General features: G+C 39.0%; 3 long non-coding RNA genes across 12 annotated transcripts in view; 2 read left to right on the plus strand and 1 right to left on the minus strand.

Annotated features, from left to right (window-relative positions):
* The window catches only part of LOC122972290, a 49,133-nt gene extending 42,589 nt beyond the window's left edge, over positions 1-6,544 (minus strand). For 5 of the 10 annotated variants that reach the window (XR_006399692.1, XR_006399691.1, XR_006399693.1 and 2 more), the window contains exon 1: positions 6,458-6,544. This is a non-coding gene — a long non-coding RNA (uncharacterized LOC122972290). The other 5 variants (XR_006399697.1, XR_006399695.1, XR_006399699.1 and 2 more) reach the window with 5 other exon arrangements.
* On the plus strand, positions 71-22,468 carry LOC122972293. Its single transcript, XR_006399702.1, has 6 exons — positions 71-655; positions 1,039-1,322; positions 16,088-17,270; positions 17,557-18,044; positions 18,279-18,347; positions 21,248-22,468. It is a non-coding gene; the product is annotated as an uncharacterized LOC122972293 (long non-coding RNA).
* Positions 6,667-12,101, plus strand: LOC122972296. The gene is made up of 3 exons (XR_006399705.1): positions 6,667-6,742; positions 10,885-10,956; positions 11,049-12,101. It is a non-coding gene; the product is annotated as an uncharacterized LOC122972296 (long non-coding RNA).
* Positions 22,469-25,462: the final 2,994 nt, after the last annotated feature.

Genomic DNA, 25,462 nt, shown 5'->3' on the forward strand with positions numbered 1-25,462 from the left:
CTCCATGGATCAAAAGTTCATAATAGAAAGAGTCATAATTGATGTTTGCAGTTGGAGGGGTGCTGTCAACAGTTTTACAGGCGTCTCTTTTACAATGGTGGTCTACGGGGAAAATCCTTTTTGGGCCGCAGGGGGATTTTGCGCTGCAATGCCGCAAGTGGCCACTGGGAAAAATTGGCTACAAGGCTGAGCGGCGGTGCCCTATCTAGCTCTTATACGTCTGTGGTTTAACCAGGGGAGGCAGGTAACGTAGGCTAGAGAAGACTGAGCCTTCCCTAAACTTACTGCTGACTACTGTGACCCAGCCCTGCACACTGATAAAGTTAAAAATAATAAAAACGTCTGTCAGCACTTCAGCAACAGACAGCAACACGTTATGTTGCCCCGAAGTTGACAACCTGTTAGCTACACTGTTAGCTAACGTTACTGAATCACACGCAGTCGTGGTTGGAACGCCTGTATGTATGTATATCAAACCTGCTAGTGCTACAGCTCATTTGGTTCAGAAAAATTAGGACTTTCCAGTCAATATAATCTCACAAGCAAGCGGACATATCTGAGAGCATGACAGGTGAAACAGAAATACATGGGCCTTTACCGATTTGGGAGGCTTCCTGCAGCAACTTCTAGATCCACACAGAAGTCATTATACGAGGTAAACCATCAGCTTAATGTTTCAATTGGCTCAGCTGTATTTTTTATCCATTACTTAAAGCTATAATATGTAATTATTCCACATTAAAATGTCTAAAAACAACTAGACCTATGTTATATATGTTGTTGAGTTGTGTATTTACATTATCCCAAATGTTTCCAACAAAGAAACTTACGCTAACAACTCATACCTACTTTGATCTCAAAATGTGTGTCTGCTGCACAAAATGCATTCAGGTTGGCAGGTCTGATTTAGATAATGCAGATTAACCAATAATGAAAATAATCGTTAGCTGCAGCTCTACTTCTGCAGAAACTGTGTGAGATCTAATGTGAACTAACTCTAAAGTTTATGGTTTTATATTTTAAAATCTCCCCTCACAGACTTTTTCCACAGAGCTCCTCAGATGACTCACGGCTTCAACAGAAAGCCAGATCGCTCTCCACCCCGACAGCAGCGTCCGGCATCATTCATACTCTGCTTTTTAAAGCTCGCTATAACGTGTGTTGTGGCGTCTCGTGAGCAGAAGTGGATCTGCATTGATGAGGTAATGCAGTGAGGTTTGTGCTGTTTTTTTGAGGAGACACGAACATAAACGACGTTTATTTTGAGGATGAAGGGGAGGAAAGTGTGTGTGTGTGTGTGTGTGTGTGTGTGTGTGTGTGTGGTCTGGGTTCTCTTTGGTCTGGTATCTGCTGCTCCGCTCTGGTTTTTGGGGAGACTCCGTGCTGTCATGAACACGTCTGATGTCATACAAGGACGTGGCACACAAACACACACACACTTCAGTTCAAATGCAAAGACTCAGACAGAATCTCACAAACACACTAAAAAAACAGCAAACGTTTGGCTTGTTGTCTGCAAAGAATCAACAACTTCAACAACTTCAACAATGACACAAAATAAATTCATTCGTTTGCTTTTATTCTGCAGAACATCACAAGTTTTTGACAGGACAGTTTTAGAGGTCTGTCACTTGTCTGTGTAATTGAACACACATGCTTCTGTTTCCACAAATATAGACAAGAGATGCACATGTCAGCAGAGATGTGTGAAGGAGTAATTTCAGGCGCCAGTGGTTCCTACAGTGAAAGTCAAATTTATTTCATCTTCGTCAGTTTTTAGGTGACAGTTGGAGGTTTTTTTAAAATCTTGGATCGACTTGAAACTTTCCTGGTTGAATCATCAGCACCAAAGATGAAGTGAAGTAAAACATCTGGTTCTTCGTTAAAAAAAAGCACCAAACTGAAGAAGTCAACTATGACTCCCAAGATGCATTTAGGTAAGAAACGTCCAATCACAGAGCTTCAAATCTCCTACAGAGAATTATCAGCGACTCTGCAGCTCCTCTCGGCTTTACGGAGCTTTATAGTGAGTTTCAGCTCATTGTTTATCTGTCCGGCTGCAACTTTTACTGTTCTGGTTCACTCTCAGCGTCTCATAGCGTCGTTTTCACTACCTGCTCAGCACCAAACAGACACAGTTAGCTGTAGACTAGCTGGTGAACATAGTGGAGCATTTAGCAGCTAAAGAGTCAGATATTTCCCTCAGGAGTTGGTAGAGAGTAAAAACAGAGCTAAAAGAGAGTGAATATTGGACTCATATTCACCAGGTGGACAGAAACACGACTCCACATGAATGATAATGTTGTTCTGTAACTGCTGGGTGTGGATTTAGTGTGAAAGCAGCACAGACGTCGTGGTTCTCAGTTTGAGGTTATATTCTCAGACTGACTCATTTGTTTTGTTGTTTGGGAACGTGGGAACAGATTTATATGAAATTCTGGGGAAACGTAGTGATGGGATGTTTTGGAACATTTGCACTATTTACTCATGGCTATTAAATGAACAAATCAAAAAAGCAAAACAAAACCGTTCTCATGATTTTCTGTCTCTGATTGAACACAAATTGAACATTTTGAAACAGTTAATGAAGGATTGTTCAGCTCTCTGCTTTCTAGTTGTTTTAAAAGGGTAAATTATTATATTTATTGATTGGGACAGTTTATAGTTTTTACCATAAATGATGAACTGCACCAGAGTCCCCCACAAACAAAACATACAACAGCACAACAACACACAGAACACATTATACAAAATACTAAATACAAAGCGACACACAACAGACGATGTCAACTAGAACTGACTGTAATTAATTAATTAATTGAATTAAATTGATAGTTGCCTGCTGTTAAAACACTTACTGATCAGTTTGATGGTGGGATTAAACTGTGGTTTATATTTGTATTATATGTTTTATTTGACTCAATGCACCAATAGTTTTTATTCATATATGTTTATTATTAGTATCAGCTGCTGCTGTCTGCAGGTCTGGCCAGTAATGCAGCACCTGTTTGATAATTATGAATCTGCTCTGAATGCATAAAACATTTGAACACATCCAAACATTGAGTTGTTATAATGATAACTTCTATAAATCTCCTGCAGTAACAGTAGCACACTGTAAACGTTAGCCTGTCGTTATTACACACAGCGAGATACGACTGATAGAAGCTGATATCTGTACATTAGTTTCTGTTACGGTTAAGTATCAATACTCCTGCTGGTAACAGACGGATCAATACTGGTTTCGTTAAAGCCTGATACACGATAGAAGACTTTAAGATGCTGTGATGTGAAGACAACGTAAAATTTCGTTAGTGCCTATACAGCTATATACATGTAACTATAAGCTAACGTCAACAACAAGACACCTGCCCAGTCCTCCACTGGTCTCCTCTGACCGTTATTCCTCCTGATCCCAGTCTGTTCCTGGTCTCTTGGACGCCTATCAGGCTCATAATTATAAGGCTGTGATCCATCATATGCATATGAACCAACATTTACAGTCCCTCAGCATCAATATCAATATTATTGTTCAACGTGACCACTCTGCCTTTTTATGTTGCCTCTAATTTGGCTTTTTTAAATGCAGAAGTCACTGTAGTAAGAATATTTTTTTTATGAAAATCTAGTTCCTACAGCATTTTCCTACACATTGAATCACTGGAGTCTCCGACCTGCGAGTTGCTCGTTAAATCTCCATTAAATCGTCATGTTTCATCCTGAGCGGCGTGCCGACAGCGGACCAACAGGGGCGGCTGAAGATGGAGCGATCTGCCTACACGGGGCTGACAGCACTTAGTGTTAAATGCCTATCCATAATTAAATATGTGTTCATAAGATCACCAACAAAAACATTCCACACAATGTACAGAATAAACATGTCAGTAAAGTTTTACGTATAAACAGACAAAAAAACACACGTTAACATGTGACAGTATGTAGTTTTCACACCCACACATCCATCTTTTATCTTTTAAGCTCTGAAATAAATAAAACTTCCTGTCTGTGTGTCTGAACATGAGTGTGTGTGTGTGCAGTATAAATAGAAGTCAGTGTTAATGACAGGAGGACAGTAAAATGACTAGCAGATGACACCAAACCGCCTCAGCAGCAGCTCTTCTATTTCTGTGAGGACCGACGAGTTTCCCGCCAGCGCCGCGAGGACAGTTTAACACAGCGATCGGTTGTTGGACAGCTGGGACTCACATTATGGTCCAGGAGGCCTGTCAGTGACTGGTAGGGTTAAAGTTAGATGCTGGGGAATGCATTACACCAATATGGGTCCTCGTAAGTATAGCAATTGAAATGTAAAGAGCGTGAGTGCAGATGAAAGGCCGCAGTAGACCACAGCCGGGTGTTTCCCCGCCAGCAAGGTCCGCCGCCGTTTGATGCTCGACTGTTTGAGGAGGCGACGCATTTTTGGACTCGATGTCACATTCAGGAAACACTGAAAAAATACAAACTGACTAATTGTTTACAGGATCTGAATTAAGCTTCTCACTAATTGAACTTCAACGACTTTTTACTTATTTAACAGCGTTTAACTGTTGTAGCTGCTGGAGGTGGAGCTAGTTTACACTACTTTATATACAGTTAGCTAGTTTAGTCCAGTGGTTCCCAACCTAGGGGTCGGGGCCCTCCAAAGGGTCAGCAGATAAATCTGAGGGGTGGTGAGATGATTAATGGGAGAGGAAAGAAGAAAAAACAAAGTTCTGATACACAAATCTGTTTTCAGTTTTTGGACTTTTTCTCTAATCTTTGATTTTTGCTGAAATATTGGATCATTTGAACATTTATTGAAATGAAAGCATGTGAGAAGTTTAGAGAGAAAAATCACTATTTGGTGGAGCTGTTAACAACTCATAGACATGTGAAATGTGACCCCGACTACACACTGCTTTTTGTAAGACGTCAAAAGACAAAAAGGTTGGAAACCACTGGTTTCATCTTTAACAATGTGTTGTATTTTAAAAGCTTGTTATATTATCCATTGTGTCAAATCTTCATCTGAAAAGTAACTAAAGCTGTCAAATAAATGTAGTGGAGTAGAAAGTACAATATTTCCCTCTGACATGTAGTGGAGTGGAACTGGTCTCCAAATATTTAGAAATATATATTTAGAGTGTTTCCGTCATTTTCTCTCCACTAAGACAGACGTGTATCTGTCTTACGAACTGCGTCTGTTTACTTCCAGTCAACCTGCTGTCAACTCTACAGTAACGTAACCTCCACTGTAGTTATTTCACTCTTCACAGTTAATTCTGTACATATTGTTAATATTTACTGCATTTTTCCTTTTGGATAATTCCCTTAGTGTTTTAGATAACCGTTAGCAACATTAGCTAGCTGCGACGTTAGCTAGTCACTCAGTGTAGCACCAACGCTGATTTACAGCGTTAACGTCGGGTCACTATGGCTGTTTACACTCAGTGATTAGAAGAGCTGCCAAAACTCAAAGTGACTGATGTTCACCAACACGACTGACTCTGAGCAACAATCACAGTTCATCGACTCGTAGCGACGATCTCTCACGCTGACGATCTCTCACGCTGATGTCCTCTGACTGCTCGTCTTTGTTCAAAACTGTCCAGACACGAAATAACACGAGTTTAATGTTACATGAAAGATTCAAACTGAAAGCCACCAAGACTCATTTGTCTGTGGTCACTAAAGTTAAAGGAACAATGTTGGTGAATGTTTAAATTACGTTAACATTACTCACCTTCATAACTGAAGATATAACTAAGTCCCGTAATCCATTTGAACAAAACACGTTTTCTTGCTAAAAGCAGTAATTTACTGAAGAGAAACAGATCAGAATCTTTTTAAAACATCAGCTCAATCATGACGTGGCTATGTAATCTATCTATCTATATAATTTACGCTATTTAGAAACCACAGAGTAACTTAGTTGTGGAAACTGCGGTCCTGAGTGTATCCATACTGAGAAAATATGTGAATTTGGTTGTACTGTACAAAATTATAACTCAATACAAACAAGTGAAAACTCACTATTTTCCCTGTTTTAAAGGCAGAACATCAGAACTTTAATAACTTCTTTACGTTAGCATTATTTACAACTGATGCTACTCAGACATAAAAGCTCAATAAAACAGATAAAATAATGGCGTGAGTACGTTCACCAAATACTCACCACCTCCTGCACGTCTCATAAACATAAAGATGTAAATAAATAAATGATTAGTTTTCTGTTGGATATTAAATGTTGTGCAGAGTTTCACAGGAGTCTGCAGTAAGTGGAGAGAGAGAGATCAGATCTGGCTCAGGGAATGAAAGCACTCTGCGTAATTTAACACGGAAGTTTTTCTTGACAAATTACCGACATGGGCGATTTGCACAGGAATAAAATCACTGAGGGCAATTATCACAAATGACTGCATTTCCCTGTGTGCGATAGCAGCGCTGTGAAAGGCCCGTCCAGTGACGGTTAGCTTACCGGAGAGAGGGTGTGACAGCAGGAGTCATTTCCCCTCCGACGTCCAGCCAACGGGAATCTGACGGCGCTGCCTGGGAAACTATCACAAAAAAACGACCCGTTGGTAATACGATCATAGTAATTAGATCATAGATTCCCTGAGTTAAAGCTTAATACAGTCTGAATTCACAACCCAAACTGTTCTCGTTCCTGCTGCTGAGCTTATTAAACCGAACTGGAAAACAAATCCTGCAAAAGTCAGTTTGACCTGAAGGGTTCATGCAGACTGGAAACAGCAGAAACAAGGTAAAAACCCTGCAGATGTGCCTCAAATCTGTTCTATCAATCCCCAAATAAAAACCAAGATTCAAATAATCTTGAACAAATAAAGGCTGGATGAACGTCTCACATGAGATATTCAGAAATTAATTTACTTTAAATAGTTTTTCCATTTAAAAAAACAACGTTAACGCAGTCGAGCACTTTAATTAACGTGCTCTAATAAAACATAATAAGCTCTATTTTTATCAAATTAGACAAAATCTATAAATAATATGTTCTTTATTAGACAGTAAACAAACATTTAGTTTATACTCTAATTAGACGCTGTACATCTAAATTAGGCTGTAATTATAAACCACGTATGATGCTTTACTAGACACTATTATACCAAATTACACTGTAATTAGAGACCAGATAGGATCCTAATACGCTGATTTAAAAGTCTAATTAGAAATGAAATACAACAATATCACATCTAAATATGCTGCACAGATGCTCTATTCTTACTACGCTGTAATTAGACACCACAGTTAATGCTGCCAGTATGGGCCTACCATAGTTTAATTAGACACCACAGCCTGTAATTACATGTAATTTATATTACACCATATTATATCAATTATATACTTTATAATAGTCTAAACACTGACAGCTCGGAGGACATTTTTTAATTTGGCTTTTATTTAACATAGTTTCACTTTCTTACAAGGTCATTTGTTGCTCGTTAGAAGAAAACTGAAGTCAAACCACATCAGGTCACATCTGGATGTTCTCCAGAGTCACATGGAGTTTGTAGGTAGTAACACTGAGCCGCTCTGCTCCCAAACCAGTAATATGGAGTCTAATACCAGTTAAAATATCAGACCATATAATACCAGGTCACTATCGACCCCAGTAACAGGACACTGGATCTTTATTTCTCACTGTTGGACCCTTATTAGACTTTATTAGAGGATAATTCAACACATGACAACAGAACCGAACTGTTACTGAAGTGGAATCACATATCTGACTCTAATTAAAGCTGTGTTGTTGTAACTGGATCTCTCGTTAATGGTAAATAGAATTAATAGGTGAAAATGGTTAACTGATGCACAGATTTGCATCTATTAGTACGCAGGTTAAATAAACAGCTGTGTCTGCTTTGATTTATAACTCAGCAGCAAAATATTTTTTACTTAATTCTCTACTAGAATGAGACTCATGCTGAGCTAACTGTAATAGTAATTAGGTCTAATTAGGGTATAACTGTGTTTGTTTACTGTATAATAAACTAAACTTATGTCTTATTAGTGCACCGTTCAATAAAACGTGACCTGATAGACGACAAGCAGAGGGAAACAAGAGAAAAATATGAAATGTTTGGATTTCATTGACAGAAGCTCAACTATGATTTTTTTTTAAATGTAGAAACTTTTGAAAATGACTGAAATGAATTGAATCTAATATTTTAACCGTTATAGTAACATTTTGGTTCTTTGAAATGAAATCAGTATTTGTGTCAGAGAAGAAGAGGAAGAGTTTTCAACAGATTGGTGATTATGATATTTACAGATAAATAAACATAATAATGATCAGAAAACAGGCTTCAAACCAAAATATGAATATTAAAGTGGAAATGAGAAGTAAAGACCCGTCTCTAATGTCAGCCTCAAACGAAGTGAGATAAATGAACGGAAAGTGATTAAAGACAATATTTGAGTATTTTCAGTTCTCCAGGATGTGCAGAGAGCCCAGTATCTGTATTTGTATTCAAATAAAAGTGGAAAGAGGCTTAAAAATCCTGTTTTTGTTTTTTATGACACTTCTAATTTGAGAAAATTAAAGTGTTCATGAATAAACTACCTTATAAAGGAGGTCACATAACACATAACACACAGACAGCACAGCATGTAACATGTAGAAGAACTTCAAAGGTGATTATTACTTTGCACTTTTCATTTATTGCCTATTTTTTTACAACCTAACTTTGTAGAGAGGAGAAGAGGAACAACAGGTGATGGAGAGTCTCTTTGGGAGCTCAGCTTTATCTCTGGGGAACACCCCCAACAAATAACTTTATGATATAATATTTGTATGAAACAAATATTCGTTTAAAACCCACTATTACTTGTGCTTTGCCGAATAATGTATTTGTATTCAGGCACACCCCTACTGAGATCATGACTCAAGTTCAATCTGTCAGCTACAACTTTAAGAAAGTCTCAAACGTGGAGTTTTTGAACACTAGTTGGGTGTTTTTGGGATATTTTGATGTTTGGTTTTTTTTACACATTTTCCTGTTAAATTTGACAAAAACCTCTGCTGAGCTGGTAGAACCTCTGACCTGGACAAAACTTCAGTAACATGATGTATTTTCCTCCTCTGGTGACAAACCTCACAGTTGATTTGTGCAGATCAAAGACGTCCAACATGGCCGCCGGAGGAGACGTGAAGCTGCACTCTGTGACTCAGCGCTGACATGTCAAACAGTGGAAACAGGTTTATCTTTAGACTGTAAGAGCTTAATAACATAATGGCTGCCGAGCAGGAAACTATGAGTTCATGTGATACTGGACACACACTCGGAGTGTGTGTGTGTGTGTGCGTACATGCACGTACGAGTGTTTCATCTGTTTTGTTGCACTATATTCAAATTGAAACGCTGGCGTTCTTGCACACAGTGAGAGCTGTAATTACCAGCTGTAGAATGGGAATGTAACATGATGTAGAGCTGGATACCCTCAGAAGATTTTTAATCGTGGCATAAAATGTAAATGGGGTTAACCCGAGTTTCCTGCAAACCGCAGAAAGCCATCGCGGGCGGCAGGATCGCAGCTGAGGTCGGCGGTTTGGCCCTCATGAGAGGCCGAGGCCTCCGAACCCTCAGACTGATTTACAGACTTTCATGAAAAACACATTCTGTGTTTTAAACGCTCGACTGCAACATTAATGAGTGTTTCTGCTGTGAGTTCTTATCTCCTGCAGGGTTCAGCCTACAGATCAGTGTTTCCACTGAGTCACAGCCAGTCAGAGTCTGCTGCCTTCATCAGAAAACTCACCCAATGTTCTGCACATCAATCCTTCAACAGGCCCATTAATCATCTCACCTCCGCAGCAGAGTGTGATGTTTATTACTTCTGTCCTGGTGGAGAAGCTTTATGCTTCTTTATACAGACCAAAACGAAGAATTACCTGGAAACACCTAAAAAAATATCTGGAATTATATCTGCATGAAAAGTATCTAAAACTACCCAACGTTCATGTACTGCACACGCAACATATCTGTGTTCACTTAATGACCACCTGGTCCACACAAAGAACATGTAAAACTACATAACTACATAATGTGCAGGTGAAATATGAAGGATTTCTGCTCCTGTTTGATGGTGAAAAGTAAATAAAAAGAACAACTTATTTGAGTGTGCAAAACAAATATGAGGAACTACCTTGTGCATATGAGAAAGTATCTAGAAAAACTTATAGTGCACAACAAACCATGCAGAGTTACCTGATGTGCACACAAACATGATCTGGAAAAACGCAAGAAAAGTATCTAAAACTACCAAATGTGCATGAAAAGAAGCACCATACTGCACACGCAACATATCTGTGTATACCTAGTATTTAGAAAAACCTGTCGTGCACACAAACATGATCTGGAAATGTGTAAAACTAACGTGCACAAGAGAGAAGGTGAGAAACTGGGTTCCATCTATCTGCTGACGTCTCCTCTGAGGCTTCACGTCTTTACAAACAGGCTGGTTTACAGTTCAGAAGAGTCTTTTTATTCATAAACAGTCTCTGAAGTGATTTACAGCCAAACAGACACATCACAGGACAGATTTGATGTCAATATTTTACTCCTTCAGTGCAGCTCAGCTGTTCAGTGAGACAGAAGACAGCGTAGCGAATGGATTACATGACTTCAGGAAGGCCAAATATCATCTGTGTGTAGCAGAGATCTGTCCTCAGTCTGATTAACTGCTGTCATTTGTTTCCCATCAGCCCCTCTGAGTGAGGAACGCCCTCGCTATCAGTGTCCTCATCGCCTCCTAAAATACATTTTATCAGCTGCCGTTCGCACGGCGGTGGCGGCGGCGGCTTTGACCTCGCTCACTGTTTGTCATCCGTCAGCTTTTATCTGATTATCTGTTTCGCTCTTCTTCGCTTTTCATCTCTTGTAGGACGACGTGCACGAAGCGAAGCAGCTGATCGGTCCAGCCTGTTACAGCGAGGCCTCTTCTCACCGCCGTCATGTTAGAAATGATTTACATTATCCTGCTAAATGTGACACACTGTGACTGCTGCAGGTTTACACTCCTGCTGATACTCATCTCTTCTCTCTCAGGAGGTTCCAGATCTCTGAAAGTTGATTTTCACAGAAATGCCAAGAAATCTAAAAACTGACGGAGGAAGAAAAGGATCTGCAGGAATATGAACTACATGAGTAAAAGCAGCACTATGTCTCTTTAAATGTGCAGTGACCCTCACAGTTCAGACCTTCAGTGGTCCGACAGCTTCTGTACTCAGTAAAACAAAGTATTGTTGCCTCTTAGCTGATACAAAGTGCTGCAGCACATCCTGCTTGTTCCCAGTGAGTCTCTGAAACCGTCGCCTGCTTACGTCAAAGTCCAACAAAGTAACAGATGATTGTTGAGAAAGTTACAGCGAGGCTGCAGCCTGATGAATGAACTTCCTCCTGTAATAAAACTGAAGCTGAATGAAGTCGTTCAGACAGTAAAACTACATGTCGAGTACAATATGGAGGTCAAATAGTCTCTAGATCATCTTCATCTCATATTTAATAATTATGTGTTTGACATCACAGCTTCCTCAGGCTCATTATTCCTGCTGCCGAGGTAGTTAGATGAGTTTATAGCTGCACAGAATCATCATCAGTCGCTTTATAATAGAGACGATCAATATAGGTACAAACGAATCGGAAGCTTTTAGCAGTAGAGACCATGAACACTACAGAAACAATCATGATGAATGAATGTTCGACAGTCTGAACTGAACATACCGCTGGATTGAGCTGCGAATCTGCTGCGGTGAATCTGAGCAGTGTTTCGATCACTCAGCTCAGAGAAAAAGTGAAGCAACGACACACGTTCAGAGATCCGACTACGGATCTCTGAACAGAACGAAGATGATCAATATTTACAGCAGACAAAGATGTCAGATGATGATAATCAGTCAAAGTGAATTATGTTCATGAGTTTGTTGGATTCTTTCTTCTGCCTGCAGCTGATCATCAGACACAAACTCAGACTACACGTTATAGTAACGGAAACTCTTACAATCTTATATGAATCATCACAACTAACATTAATGTTCTATTATTATTATTATTATTATTATTATCTGCACATCGCTGTTTATACTATGAACATTTCATTCTCTTCTATTTAAACTTATAACAGCTGTTTTCACTTACATATATTTTATTGTAAATTTCTATTATATATTCATTGATTACTTGATTCTTGTGAATATTTTGATCGATATGCACCATAACAGAGAAAAATTCCTTCAATATGCAAATCTACTAAACAATAAACCTGTTTCTGATTCAAACTCACACAAGTTACTGTTGATACAAATGATCTTCATACATGTGATCACCTTCGTGCACAGACATGAGATAGATATAGATAGATATATCTTATATTGTAGATGTTATTTTATCTTTGCACAAATTATAATAGTGTCATTTATATGAGCTACTATGTTGTTTACACAATAATTAACTTGTGTGTATAAGATTTGATCTCAGTTTCACACTTTGTCATAAAACATTTTAAGTGTTTTCAGAGAAAACGAGCAGCAAACTCACTTCACAGAATCAACTAACACTCACCTGAAGTCTCTCTGATACTAATTTCTACTCAATTAATGCTTCATTTTAAACCAGTATACTGTGTGATGATGGGGGGGGGCAGTTAGAGAAGCAGTGCAGCAGGCCGACCATCACAGTTACAACCTTTCCATTCACTCTAAGTCAGTCAGCATCTGTGCAGCTCTGTAGGAAGTAATTTTCATTCCAACATGAAACTTGCAGAATCACCAGACTTTTTTTTTGTCAAAGGAAAACATCCGTCCTCCTCCTCCTCCTCTCTGCTCAGTGATGCACACCGCAGAACCCACAGGGAAACTTTCCACTGGCGAGGCATCATGAGGGATAATAATGTCCTAATTGGCTTTTCACCAGGCCGGCTGCCTCGACACTGAAAGGTTATGCACGTTAGATTAGTCGCCGTCGTTACACAGCGAAACGAGCAGGAGGACAAATACACCCGTAGCACAGAGTGCACAGGCGCCCACAGCGGCGTGGAGGTCGAGGACATTGTTAGTCATCAGCAGGGTCAGCGTGGTTCAGTCTGATCCAGGACTTCAGCTGTTCCTACTGAAACCAACCGCCGCCATGTTGACCTGCAGGAGGCGGAGTTTAAAGGCGACCAGCAACATTTCTCAACAACTGACGGTTTATTTTCTGATGGATTCACCGAGGAATTAAACCTGGCGATGATGGTGATGATTTTCTCCACCATCACCTTCTTTCTCACACAATTATCTTGTTTAGACAAATTACTATGCAGTTTGTACAAATGATCTATTATTATTGTGTTAACAATTATTATATAACGAGAAATCTTAAGCCGTGTCTCAAATTACAATTTAAGATTTCCTTAGCCAACCTCGGGTAATGTTAGCTAGCTAGCTAATGTTCAACAGAAAAACTCCAAAGTTGTGTCTCAAATCACGTACTTCTGTTAGTACACTTTCATGTAGTACACTGTGTACACTATATATTACTGGCGTAATGGGCAAATTTTGTGTTGTCTCAAAACAAACACAGCCGTTTTTGCACTTACCGGAAATGACGATCGCAAATTAGCATCAGCTAGCATTAGCATTTGTGTCACTGTTCGCGCTACCAAATCGTTACAGACTGCTAAATTAACCCAAAAAACATACCGACGGCTTATATCTGACAACAGTACAGTGGTGCTTAGTGCTAAAAAAACACATGAATAACTTACATTTGTATAACGCGGCGATGTTCACCGTAGTTACAACGTACTCGGCCGCCATTTCCAGTTTGAAAAGTGGTCCCTCCCCTTCCGCTACGTAGCCAAGATGGCGACTATTGAGGGCGAGAAGCGTCCATAGTTCCACACTCAGCTTTTTGATCGTTTTGAGTGCACCATCCGGCTACTCACGGTGCATTTTTCCATACTTCTCAGTGTGAACACACTTATGCACTCACACAGGGAGGGACCACTTTTTTACAAACTGGGAATGGCGGCCGAGTATGTTGTAACTACGGTGAACAACGTTTTTTTTTTTTTTTTTTTTTTTTTGCACATTATCTTTTGCATGATCCTGTTCAGGCACATTATTAACGTGTGAGTGTGTAAACTGTCTTGTGTGAACAGGAAAACTTGTGCATCTAGATAATAATTTTGTTGGCAAATTTGATGTTGTTCTTGATCTTGCACAATTTTTTTTTTTTTTTAATGTATCTTTTGGCACTTCAGGGACTCCGTACAAACTTCTAACATGAAGTTTTTTAGCAGTTCAGGGATGTTTTGGATTTTTTGGGCCACAACAAGACAACAAATGATCAGATATATTCACTCCTTCATATTTGTGGTCCTCAGAAGATGAATCATGCTGATTTTCGTGACCTCCTGACCTTTCCTCTGGTGCCATCATCTGATTCAAATGAACCCAGAGGATGAAGGCTTTAGGTTCGGATGACCCCGTGACCTCTGATGCCACCAAAGCAGGGACAAACTTTACATCTGAAGACTGTAGATGAAGTCGTCAGCGTGTTGTTGTGGAAGGACATCCGTCAGCTTCTGTACAACCTGCTGATTGTTCTCAGTTTTTTCGTTTCATGTTCGTGGTCTCCTGAGGTTACAGGCTGGATCGGCTGGTTCCTGTTCAGTCGGCCATGTTTCTTCTCCTGCGGGTCCGGAGGGGAATCCTGCTGTCATATCTGCATATTTACTGCTGTTACTCCCCAACTGCTGCTGTGAATTGAAAACTCATCTCCCAGCCTCCTTAAATCATCTCCCCATCCGATACTTCCCGCTCCCATCGGTGGCTGACCTTGTTCTCACTCAGTAAAACATCAAATATATGTAATCCACGCACACCCACACACATATATAGAGGATGTGTGTAAGTGGTGTAACTGTAAATGAATGTGTAGCAGTCAGGGACATTATTCCTGGATAGATTCACTCTTGCTGAGCTTTTCAAACATCATTTTTTGGAAGCTTTCAGCACCGCAAACTAAATGTAAATTCCAGTCGGCTGCAGCTCAGTAACGAGGTCAGAAAATCTCCCGATCTGCAAACCTCAAACAAATCTGCCAAAATCAGAGCTAAAAATAAAAAATGTGTGTCTGTGATTCGAGTGAACTGAGCGTTTAACCCTTAAATGGATCAAACGTTCCTACATACAGAACCTGAGCTCGTTAGCAACAGGTTCATATATAATAATGCAGATTTACATATTAAATAACAATAATGCATCTAATCTTATCATAATAAACCCACAGAAACCATTTTTACCATTTAGTTTTTTCAGTCATTGAACAAAATAAAGATTTGTTTTTGGAATTCATTAATATTTTTCATCGTAGCCTGTTCATTTTTGCTTTTATACGAGGTTCCCTGATGTGTTGCAGATGAATATCGTCTTGTCCCTCGTCGTGTCGTCAGAGTTAGCATCGTCACTGCTCTACTTCTGCTTTCTGAATCACTAGTTTCATCGCTTTACAAAAAAATATAATCCTCGTTATGAGCTCCTTCAGTTTCATGTCCTTTTTTTAGAGTTACTGTCATCAGCATGAGGGTGGACGACGCAAACAACAGATGGAAAAACCTTAGCAACAACCTTAGCAACCAAGGCTACGGAGCGGACGGCTGTTTATGGGCAGGAACAATGAGCTGACGTCAGCTTGTCAGCGAGGTAGAAAAAAACAACATGGTAGAGCAGGTTGAAGGCAGCGTTTCTACATACGTTCAACTCAGGTTTTGTTTAACATCTGACATCAGGACAGGAAATAAATAACAGACAATCAGAACAAGCAGAATATGAAGCCTTTAAGGGTTAAAAGCAGGTAAATTTCAGCAGTAAATGTAGCTTTGAGGAAGAAGAAAAATGAAGAAATGTCTCTGCTGTCAAGGTCTGAGATGCAAACAGGCTGAATGGAAACAGAGCACACACACACACACACACACACACACACACACACACTGATGAACACGCTCTATATCAGTGACAGTGATATCCTCCGGCCCTGTTCTGGCCTCCACAGCGACACCCAAGACTCAACAGGACTGATAACTCTCAGCCTGACCCTGGCCTCAGTGTGTGTGTGTGTGTGTGTGGCGGCCCGTGTCATAGGCGATATAGGTGGTTGTCTAGGGGGTGTAACATGTCACAGGGGCGCCACAAGATAAAGTTTTTTGGGTTGTTTTATTTTCTTCGTAAGTGTGGTGTTGCTTTTCTTTTCTAGTGCTACTAACATCAGTTTATTCATCATTGTTACTGTAACAACATCAACTAAAACAGCCTTTTAATTACAATAATAAACACACAAACTGACATCATGATGGAATAAACACTGCTGTCATGACGTGATGCACGTAACCAGTCAGCATGCAGGATATTATGCACTGTCCTCAAAGACTACGTTTCTAGCTCCCTTTGAATTGCAGCTGCAAAATGAGTCAAAAAAGGACAAAATGATCAGACAGACGAGGCAGGAAGCAGCGCAGAAAGAAGCAGAAGATAGAATATAGAGGGAAGAATCACCACAGTTGTTCACATCATTAATGTTTAGTTATTTTCAATGAGTTTTTCTTAAAAAATAAAAACTAACAAGCTAGCTGGTTAGCTAGCTGGCTAATGTCAGCAGATGAAGACCTTTTATCAGCTGATTGATAGAAGGAGCCAGTCAGTTTAATTCCATAACAGGCCTTCTGCTTTCATTGTTATGTAAAATCTTCACAGCATTGTTAAACCTCATTAGGTGTTGTGATTGTACTGTACCTTGAGCTAGCTATATAAATATATAGCCTATGTTCTTCCAGTTAGCTAGCTAGCAGCTAGCAGCTAGCTATCCTGTGTACGGTTCATGCAACCTATAGAGTTTTACATTTTATGCCATAAAAAACTTTTTTTCCATGAATGTTCTTAAACAACACTTAATAGACTAATGTTTTCATGTGGTTAGCGTAGCTGTCTGTCTGGTTTAGCTAAAGTTAGCATGGTCATGTTGTTCACTGTTACAGTAGCTAGCTAGTTAGCATTAACTAGCTAGCTTTCAGTTTACAGCACAAATCTCTGTTTTCTTTCACTGTTTTGTGACATGAATTAACAGTACGAGTAATTTGTTGCTTTTAATTGTGTTTGTTGACGTGTTGTAGGAAATATTCAAGACTTCATTAAAGTCCGGGTGAAACAGCATTTAGAGATTATCTAACTGAGTGAAACAGGACAGACGGGCGGGACGTAACGCTGGGAGGACTTTTGATTTGAACATTGAAAAGTGAGCGCATCATAATGAATCTCAGCTTAGTGCTGCTAAAAGTTGAAGATTGATTGATGGGTGGATGTCATGATATTATTGGTTGGTTCAAGCCTACGTTAGCACACAGTCATATTTTATTTTACAGGAAGAAAACATGATTGGATCTGATACAAAAATACAAAGAAATTGATTTTTTATATTATTTTTTGGCATACTGTATATTGTTAAATAGGTGCATAATATGGCTGAAGATGTGATCTAAAAGGGTTAAGAAGGTTTTTTTTCATTTAACCTTGACTTGAAGAAGAAACGTCGGGCTCAGAACGGGGACAGTGCAGGTCAGGCTGAGAGCACTGAAAGCAACAGTGAAGGTCAGAGTCCGCCTGTATGCAGCAGAGACCGTCACGTGTTGAAACTTCCAGGGTCACACAGCACCCATAAACCTCCCGCTGAAAATACAGATATGAAGAAAATGATTTAGAATGTAGTCATATTTACACGACATATAATTTGTTGTTTTGCAGGATTTTTACAGTTGTTCAGTGAATGAAGTGATTAAATTACCTGCTTTTAATTAGCAAATTAAACTGATGGCATTGTTCAGCTTTTATTAGTACGCCTTTGTTAAACATCTGCACTTTATGCTATATCGTAGAGAGTATCATTTAAATTTAGATGCACCCAGGGAGGAGACCACTGACCCTGATGATGACTATGCAGAATAGGATGACAGCAGCAGGAACCTCCCAGTTAAACCAGTGCCTACATTTGCTGCACCTAAAGGTCCCCGAGGTAGAATATCAGTCGACTCATAATGTTATTAACCCACCATGCAGCAATATGTGAATTGCTCTTTTGAACCGTTTACCTTACTACGTTTTGGGTGAAAACAGGTAAAACTTCAACACCTCAGTGTAATATTTCAAAACTGTTATTGCTTAACAATGATGTAGTCCTGGACTATTTCAGCAATGACCATGAGGATTAGTCTCCACAGACTCATTTTGAAACTTTTTATATTTCCAGACATTTCTCAAACAGATCCTGAATACCTTCCCTTGGACTCAGCATGGACGGGATCGGAACAAGGACAAGGTAAAAGAGTTAATGTAGCCAACAAAAACACAATGAAGATATAAATACACAGTGTAACTGTACAATTCAAGAAAAGTAATTGTTTCCACTTTGTAGTCTAAATATTGAAGAGAGAGGACGGAGGCGGCCTTCATTTTTGTTGTCATTTATGGGTTTAACTGATGTAATCTAACTAAATAATCTGGATCTGCTGCTGTGTTTGAAGTGTTTTTGAAGTCAAGTCCAGGAAGACCTTTATTGAACATGAGAAGGACGACACCTTGTGACATCACAACACCAGACTTGATATTCATTAGAGTCACCATCCAAACAATGTTTGTTGGGTGTTTTTTTTCTAACGGCTGCCTTTGCTACAAGCACTGTAGCCAAGTTAGCTAGCTGTCAGTACAGTAGCCAGTGTCTTTTTATTTATTTATTTATTTAATTTTTCATCTGCACTGTGTGTATATATACACAGTGCAGACGCTCTGTGGAATGAGTGGTAGACTATTGGACACATGTAGAATACTTTAAATAGACAATGTATGCATTTCCTCATGTATTACACATCCATATGTGCCAAGCCTGTTGTTTATATTGCATTAAAATGAAACCAAATGCATTACGATGTGAAGTGTATCATCTACACATTCAGTGTTACTTTAAATACATATTTCATATTTTAAAATTCTTGAACTCTTTTTATTTAATTGGTTTTATTAACTAGTAATTGTAACCTTGAGTGAAGGAGTAAAGCCTCATGTCTTCTATCGTCCATATTCTAAAGGTTCTCTAATGAAGTATTTACAAGAGACAGTATTGTACATTAATAAGCACTTAAAATGTCCTTATATCTGCTTATAACTACATTATAATGTACTTTAAACCACTTATTAAGTGATTGCATGCTGAATATAAATGCTAAATAGGGGGACTTCAGGTAAATTGTTACCAAAGTATTTAATTTTATCTGTTTATTAATGAAAATATGAATATACATTGTTAAATTATGAGTTTTTGATAACGTTTTGGGTGTATCTAATTCTGAACTGTAACAGTCAGACAAAAACAAAGCGCCGTATGAAGAAAGACAGACAGACAGATGGAGGCTGACGCAATGTGATATGCTGATGGATAAAAAAACTGAAGGTCAGAGAAAAATGTGACCTTCGCTCAGTCTCCTTGGGAACTGAGCCGAGAGAGAGAGAGAGTGACAGAAACAGTCATAAAAAAACCCTCAACTTTCACCAAACTGCCTTGTTTTTGTTAAAGGCAGACTGACAGCTGCTGGCAGGACTGCACATCATCAACAGCAGATTATAACAAATGTTACATAAAATACAAAAAACAAAATCAAAATCACTCTACTGCTACAAAATCACATCAAAACTGATTTCTTTAAACAACTTAACAGTTTTCTGCAGGTTGTCTGCTGATTGTTTGGTCAGATTCAGGGATGAAATTATTTTTTAAAGCTGAATTACTTGATTATAGATAAATTATCAGCTTTTAAAGTAGTTGTGGCTAACATGTGGCTAGCATGTTAGCAAACAGCTGACTTCTTCCACATCTTCAGGGCTCCTTTTCTTTGTCCTTCATATTTTCTATCCTGTTAAAGTTAAATTAATCTGATTTCATTTTAAGTTTGTCCACTTGTTGGCAGCATAACAAACTTAAAACACAACATCTGATATATTATCAGTTTATAAAGTAGTTGTGGCTAACATGTTAGCAAACAGCAGACACAGAGCAACATGATCATCCCATTAACAGTGTCAGTAATGACTTGTGGGGTTCCTCAGGGTTCTAGTCTTGGTCCTTTTATATTTTCAATTTGGTTATTACTAAATTATTTTTCATTGTTATCATTTTTATCCACTTGTTTTCAGCAGATTAAGGTGTAAACACAACATCTAACATCATATAAAGTAGTTGTTCATTAATTCTATTATCCCAGAGAAGAACTGGTTTGCTGTGTGGGAACAAAATGTAACATACACAATAAAACGCAGGACTTAACACAACCACTTTTAGCTAACTTTAAAAAAAGTTTTTTTTAAAGACCACGTTTACATAGTCAATGGGTCCTATTGTTTATCCCTGCAATGCTATTGGATAGTAAATGTGTTTATAGGTCCGGCCATCTGGCCATGAACTCACACTACCTGCAAACTTTCCGTCAATCTCCTTGTTTTATTTGACCGGATTTGTCAAGAAAGAAGTAAATAAAATGCCTTAAATATTTTTTTGTGATTATTACAATGTCTAGAACATGAAGATACTTAGTGATTGTGGAATACATTCATCAAGTTTGATTTTGAGCTTGTTATGTCTATGTTGTAATTCTACATCTCTGGGTGAAGCATGTGCACCTTACACATGACAAGGGGGCATGTATGGAAAACACATGGAAAACTGAAATACTATAGAAATTTGTTTTCTCTGTTAAAATTTTGAGTTTAAACAAGAATTGAACAAATGAATAAACTGTTTCTGGTTGCAGTATTTATTCTATCTGTATCTTATCAGTTAAAAAATAGATTGAACTGCTCCTGAGCTTTTTTCTGGGCTTTGTTTGTTTGCCTGTTACATTAGTTAGAAACAGATTCTGACTGTTCTGAATGTTTTGAGGGATGGTTGTTGCATTGTTCAGGGACAGGTGTGAATGGTCCTGAAGTGGGGATGTAAATGTTCTGGGGGGATGGAAGAACTCCTGTAGGTATGATAAGTAGAGAGCACAATAGGCCAGTTAGACAGTATTGTGTGAATTTAGTGGAATGTGTAAATGAATCAGGATTAATTGGTCCACCACCTTATCTATTCCTTCAGGTTATCTCATACAGTATAATACTTATATGTATCATTAATACACATATTTATTATTATTTGTTTTTACTTTTTCCATTTCTGAATGCAACCAGCAAAGACAGGTCTTCTATACAGTGTGCAGGATGTGATTGTTGCTCCTAAATGGAGAGTGATTTTGAAATGGAATCAGACAACACTGATGTGAGTGATGAAGAGGCAGATGAAGATGCCAGTGAAGTTGACGAAAAAAGCCCAACAACCCACTAACTTCCCAGCCAGTGATTATCATCAAGCCCCAACCAAACAAACACACCGTCGTGCCCTGTGACGAGGTATCGCTGGCTGAAAAATCTCACATTTCCCAGTGAAGAGGAAGAGGACACTGCGATAAAGGATAAACCAACACGCTATGCAGCAAGTGTGATGTTCGTCTTTACTTTTCAGAGGAAAAGAAGTGCAAATGAACATGGATGAACACTGGGATGGAGACGAAATTCAGTTTTGTTAATACAATTTTATCCTGTTTTTTAATTAATAAATGACTATTCATTAAAAATATGACTTGTGTGATTAATATTCATGATATATACTGTTATGGGGCTAAATAAGAAATCAACCCTGCAAATTAACCAATGACTGGACAGATTTTCATGAAATTCACAGTGAATATTCATGATCCCCAGAGGGGGAAACCTAATGATTTTAATGACCCTCTGACCTCTCCTCTAGCGCCACCATCAGGTCCAAATATACAGTAAATCTCCTGGACAGAAAAGCACCAAAGATATCCAAACTGATCAGAGAGAAGAGGTCTGTGAAACAGACTGTGTTCATTCATCTCATTCATCATCCTGCTGCTGAAAGGCTAGCCAACACATTCCTGCTCACACACACACTTACAAGCGTTGGCACATTGATTTGTTATAAATCAAAAGACGATGGAGACAAAAACATGTTCTCTCTCTTGTTACTATTTGCTGCAGGTCAGCATGTGTCCAAACACACACACACACATTTCTACTGCTATTCTTGTGAGGACCCTCATCGGCATAAAGTCCAGGGGTGTTTAACAGGTAGACTCCGGTCAGGAAAAACAATTTAATTCGGACCAGGAACAGATTTTCAGCCCGCTTGAGTGACGCATCGCTGTGACGTCTAAGAGTTGCCACTGTTAACAAGGTTGTCAGATGTTGGAGCTCAGATTGAAAAAGTGAGCGTTGATTTTATGGTCGATCAGAACTGAATGAATCATTTTCTCGATTAACTGGTTAGTTGTTTGGTCCATAAAATGTCAGAAGATTGTGAAACATGTCGATCAGTGTTTCCCAAAGCCCGAGATGACATCCCCAAAGATACTCAGTTTACTGTCATAGAGACTAAAGAAACCAGATAATATTCACATTTGAGAAGCTGCAATCAGAGAATTGAAAAATGACTCAGAACTCAATGAATCATTGCAGCTCTACACTAATTCTTACTGCATGTTGTCCGATCACTTCAGAGATGAAAAGTGTTTAAAGTTGTTCTAAACGGCTTCACTAGAAGTTGGAGGGAAAAGCCGACCGTCACAGAGATGAAGGAAGATGATAAACAGTGCTGCTTGAAAGTTTATGAACCCTTTAGAATTTGCTCTATTTCTGCATAAATACGACCTAAAACGTGATCAGATTTCCATTCAAGTCCTAAAACTAGATAAAGAGACATCAGTTAAACAAATGAGACAAAAACTTTACACTCGTTTATTTATTGAGGAAAAATATCCAATGATACATATTTGTACGTGGCAAAAGTATGTGAACCCCTAAGATTATCAATTTATTTGAAGGGGAAATTAAAGTCAGTTGTTTCAATCAACGGGATGACAATCCAGTGTGAGTCTGGGAGACCCTGTCTTATTTAAAGAAGAGAAATCTGGGTCTTCACTATCAAACTCTGAGCTTCACAACACAAGTTTGTGGAAGTGTGTCATGGCTTAAACAAAGGAGATTTCTGAGGACCTTAGAAGAAGAGTTGCTGATACTCACCAGGCTGGAAAAGGTTACAAAACCATTTCTAAAGAGCTTGGACTCCACCAGTCGACTGTAAGGTAGATCGTATACAAATGGAGGACGTCCAACACCATTGCTACCCTCCCCAGGAGTGGTGGAACAACAAAGATCACACCAAGAGCAGGTGTGTAATAGTCCAGGAGGCCATAAGGGACCCCAGGGTAACGTCTAGGAAACTAAAGGTCTCTCTTGCAGCGGCTACAGTCGATGTTAATGAGTCCACCATCAGGAGAACATTGAACATCAATGGTGTTCATGGCAGAGTTGCAAGGAGAAACCCACTACTCTCCAAACAGAACATTGCTGCCGTCTACGGTTCGCTCAAGACCTCATGGATACGTCAGAAGGTGATTGGAACAATGTTCTGTGGATGGATGAGACCATTATGTTTGGCGATGAGCAAACACTGCGTTCCAGCATAAGAACCTGAACCCATCTGTGAAACATGGTGGTGGTAGTATCATGATTTAGGCTGCTTTGCTGCCTCTGAACCAGGACAGCTTGCAATCATCGATGGAGCTACGAGTTCTGAGTCGTACCAGCAGATTCTACAGGAAAATGTCAAGATATCCGTCTGTGAACTGAAGCTCAACAGGAAGTGGGTCATGCAGTAAGACAACAACCCTAAACACACAAGTTGTTCTACCAAAGAACGGTAAAAACAGAAGAAAGATGATGTTTTGGAACGGCCGAGTCAAAGTTCTGACCTGAATCTCATAGAAATGCTGTGGAAGGACCTGAAGCATGTAGTTCATGTTGAGAAGCCCACCAATGTCCCTGAGTTGAGACTGTTCTGGACTGTTGTTGGGCTAAAATTCCTCCAAGTCGATGTGCAGAGCTGATAAACAGTTACTGGAAATGTTTGGTTGAAGTTATTGCGGTAAAGGGGAGTCATACCAGTTACTGAAAGCAAGGGTTTACATATTTTGGCCTCCAACAAATATGTAAGATTGGATCATTTTCCTCAATAATGAATAAATTAAATGTTTCTGTCTCCTTTGTTTAAAAGTGGGTTCCTTTTGTCCAGTTTTAGTACTTGTGTAAAATCCAAAGTGCTGCACAGCAAGATAAAAAACACAATAAAACAATGAAGGACACAATAGGATAAAAGTAATGAAATAAGATAAAATAAGATAGAATTGGATAAAAACAAATAAAATAAATAAAAAAAATAAATAAAAATCTGATCGTATTTTAGGTCGTATTTACACAGAAATAGAGAAAATTCTAAAGGGTTCACAAACTTTCAAGCAGCACTTATCAGTTAAATACAGGGATAACGCAGTATATTTTCAGTCTCTTACTTGGTTCACATGAAAAGTTGAATTAAATAATTGTTAAGGATGAAAAAGCTGAACAAAACATATCTACCTATGGTTATTGTTTACTGTCTTATTGTTGTTTTTTCATGTTTTGTTCTCTTATGTATTGTTCTATATAAAAAGGGCTATCTGAATAAAAACACTTGAACTTAAGCATCCTTACTGGACCTTAGATGTGGTGGAAATTTGTTAAGTGGACCTTGAAGACTTGAATTAGAGCACAAAGCACCTTACCTTAAACTGAACCTAAACACACGTCTAACCTTCACCTTAAAACCAAGGCTTAATTTTAAAAAAAGGCGGACGGACCAAAATGTAAATGTGAAATGTAAATGTCCTCACAACTAAAGTGTAAAACTCACGTTGGTCCTCACAAAGATAGATGTACGTGAACAAACACACACACTCTCTCTCTGTCTCTCTGTTGTGAGTCGTCTGTTTAATTTCCTGGCCTGCTATCGTTTTACTCTGCAGAGTCGTCAAAATAGGATTAGAGCGCTTAATAAAGGATGATTCCCACCATGAGGAAATGACTCCGCAGGGTGACACACACACACACACACACACACACACACACACACACACACACACACACACACACATAGACACAGTGTAACACCTCAGGAGTCTCCACTCTGGTCGTCTGCTCAGCTTCTCAGTTTCCACTGGATTAATAAACACCTGAACGCTTATATAACCTGACGCACACACACACATACACACACACACACTCTGTATTATCTCACCTCACATGTGACCTCATGTCTGTTGTGGTGTCCCTCACAGGTTTCTCACCTCGTGCTGATTTTGGCCAGTAAATCTACATTTGGCCGACGGACTGTGGAGGCAGCTGGGTGGAACGATGAAGCAACAACTGTCACAGCTGAAGATGATTAGCTGAGACACCTGTCAATCAATCCATACACCAGCTACACTCACAGTTTCCCTGTTGAGAATC

This window comes from Thunnus albacares, chromosome 21 (assembly GCF_914725855.1).
Source record: "Thunnus albacares chromosome 21, fThuAlb1.1, whole genome shotgun sequence".
Taxonomy (NCBI): domain Eukaryota; kingdom Metazoa; phylum Chordata; class Actinopteri; order Scombriformes; family Scombridae; genus Thunnus; species Thunnus albacares.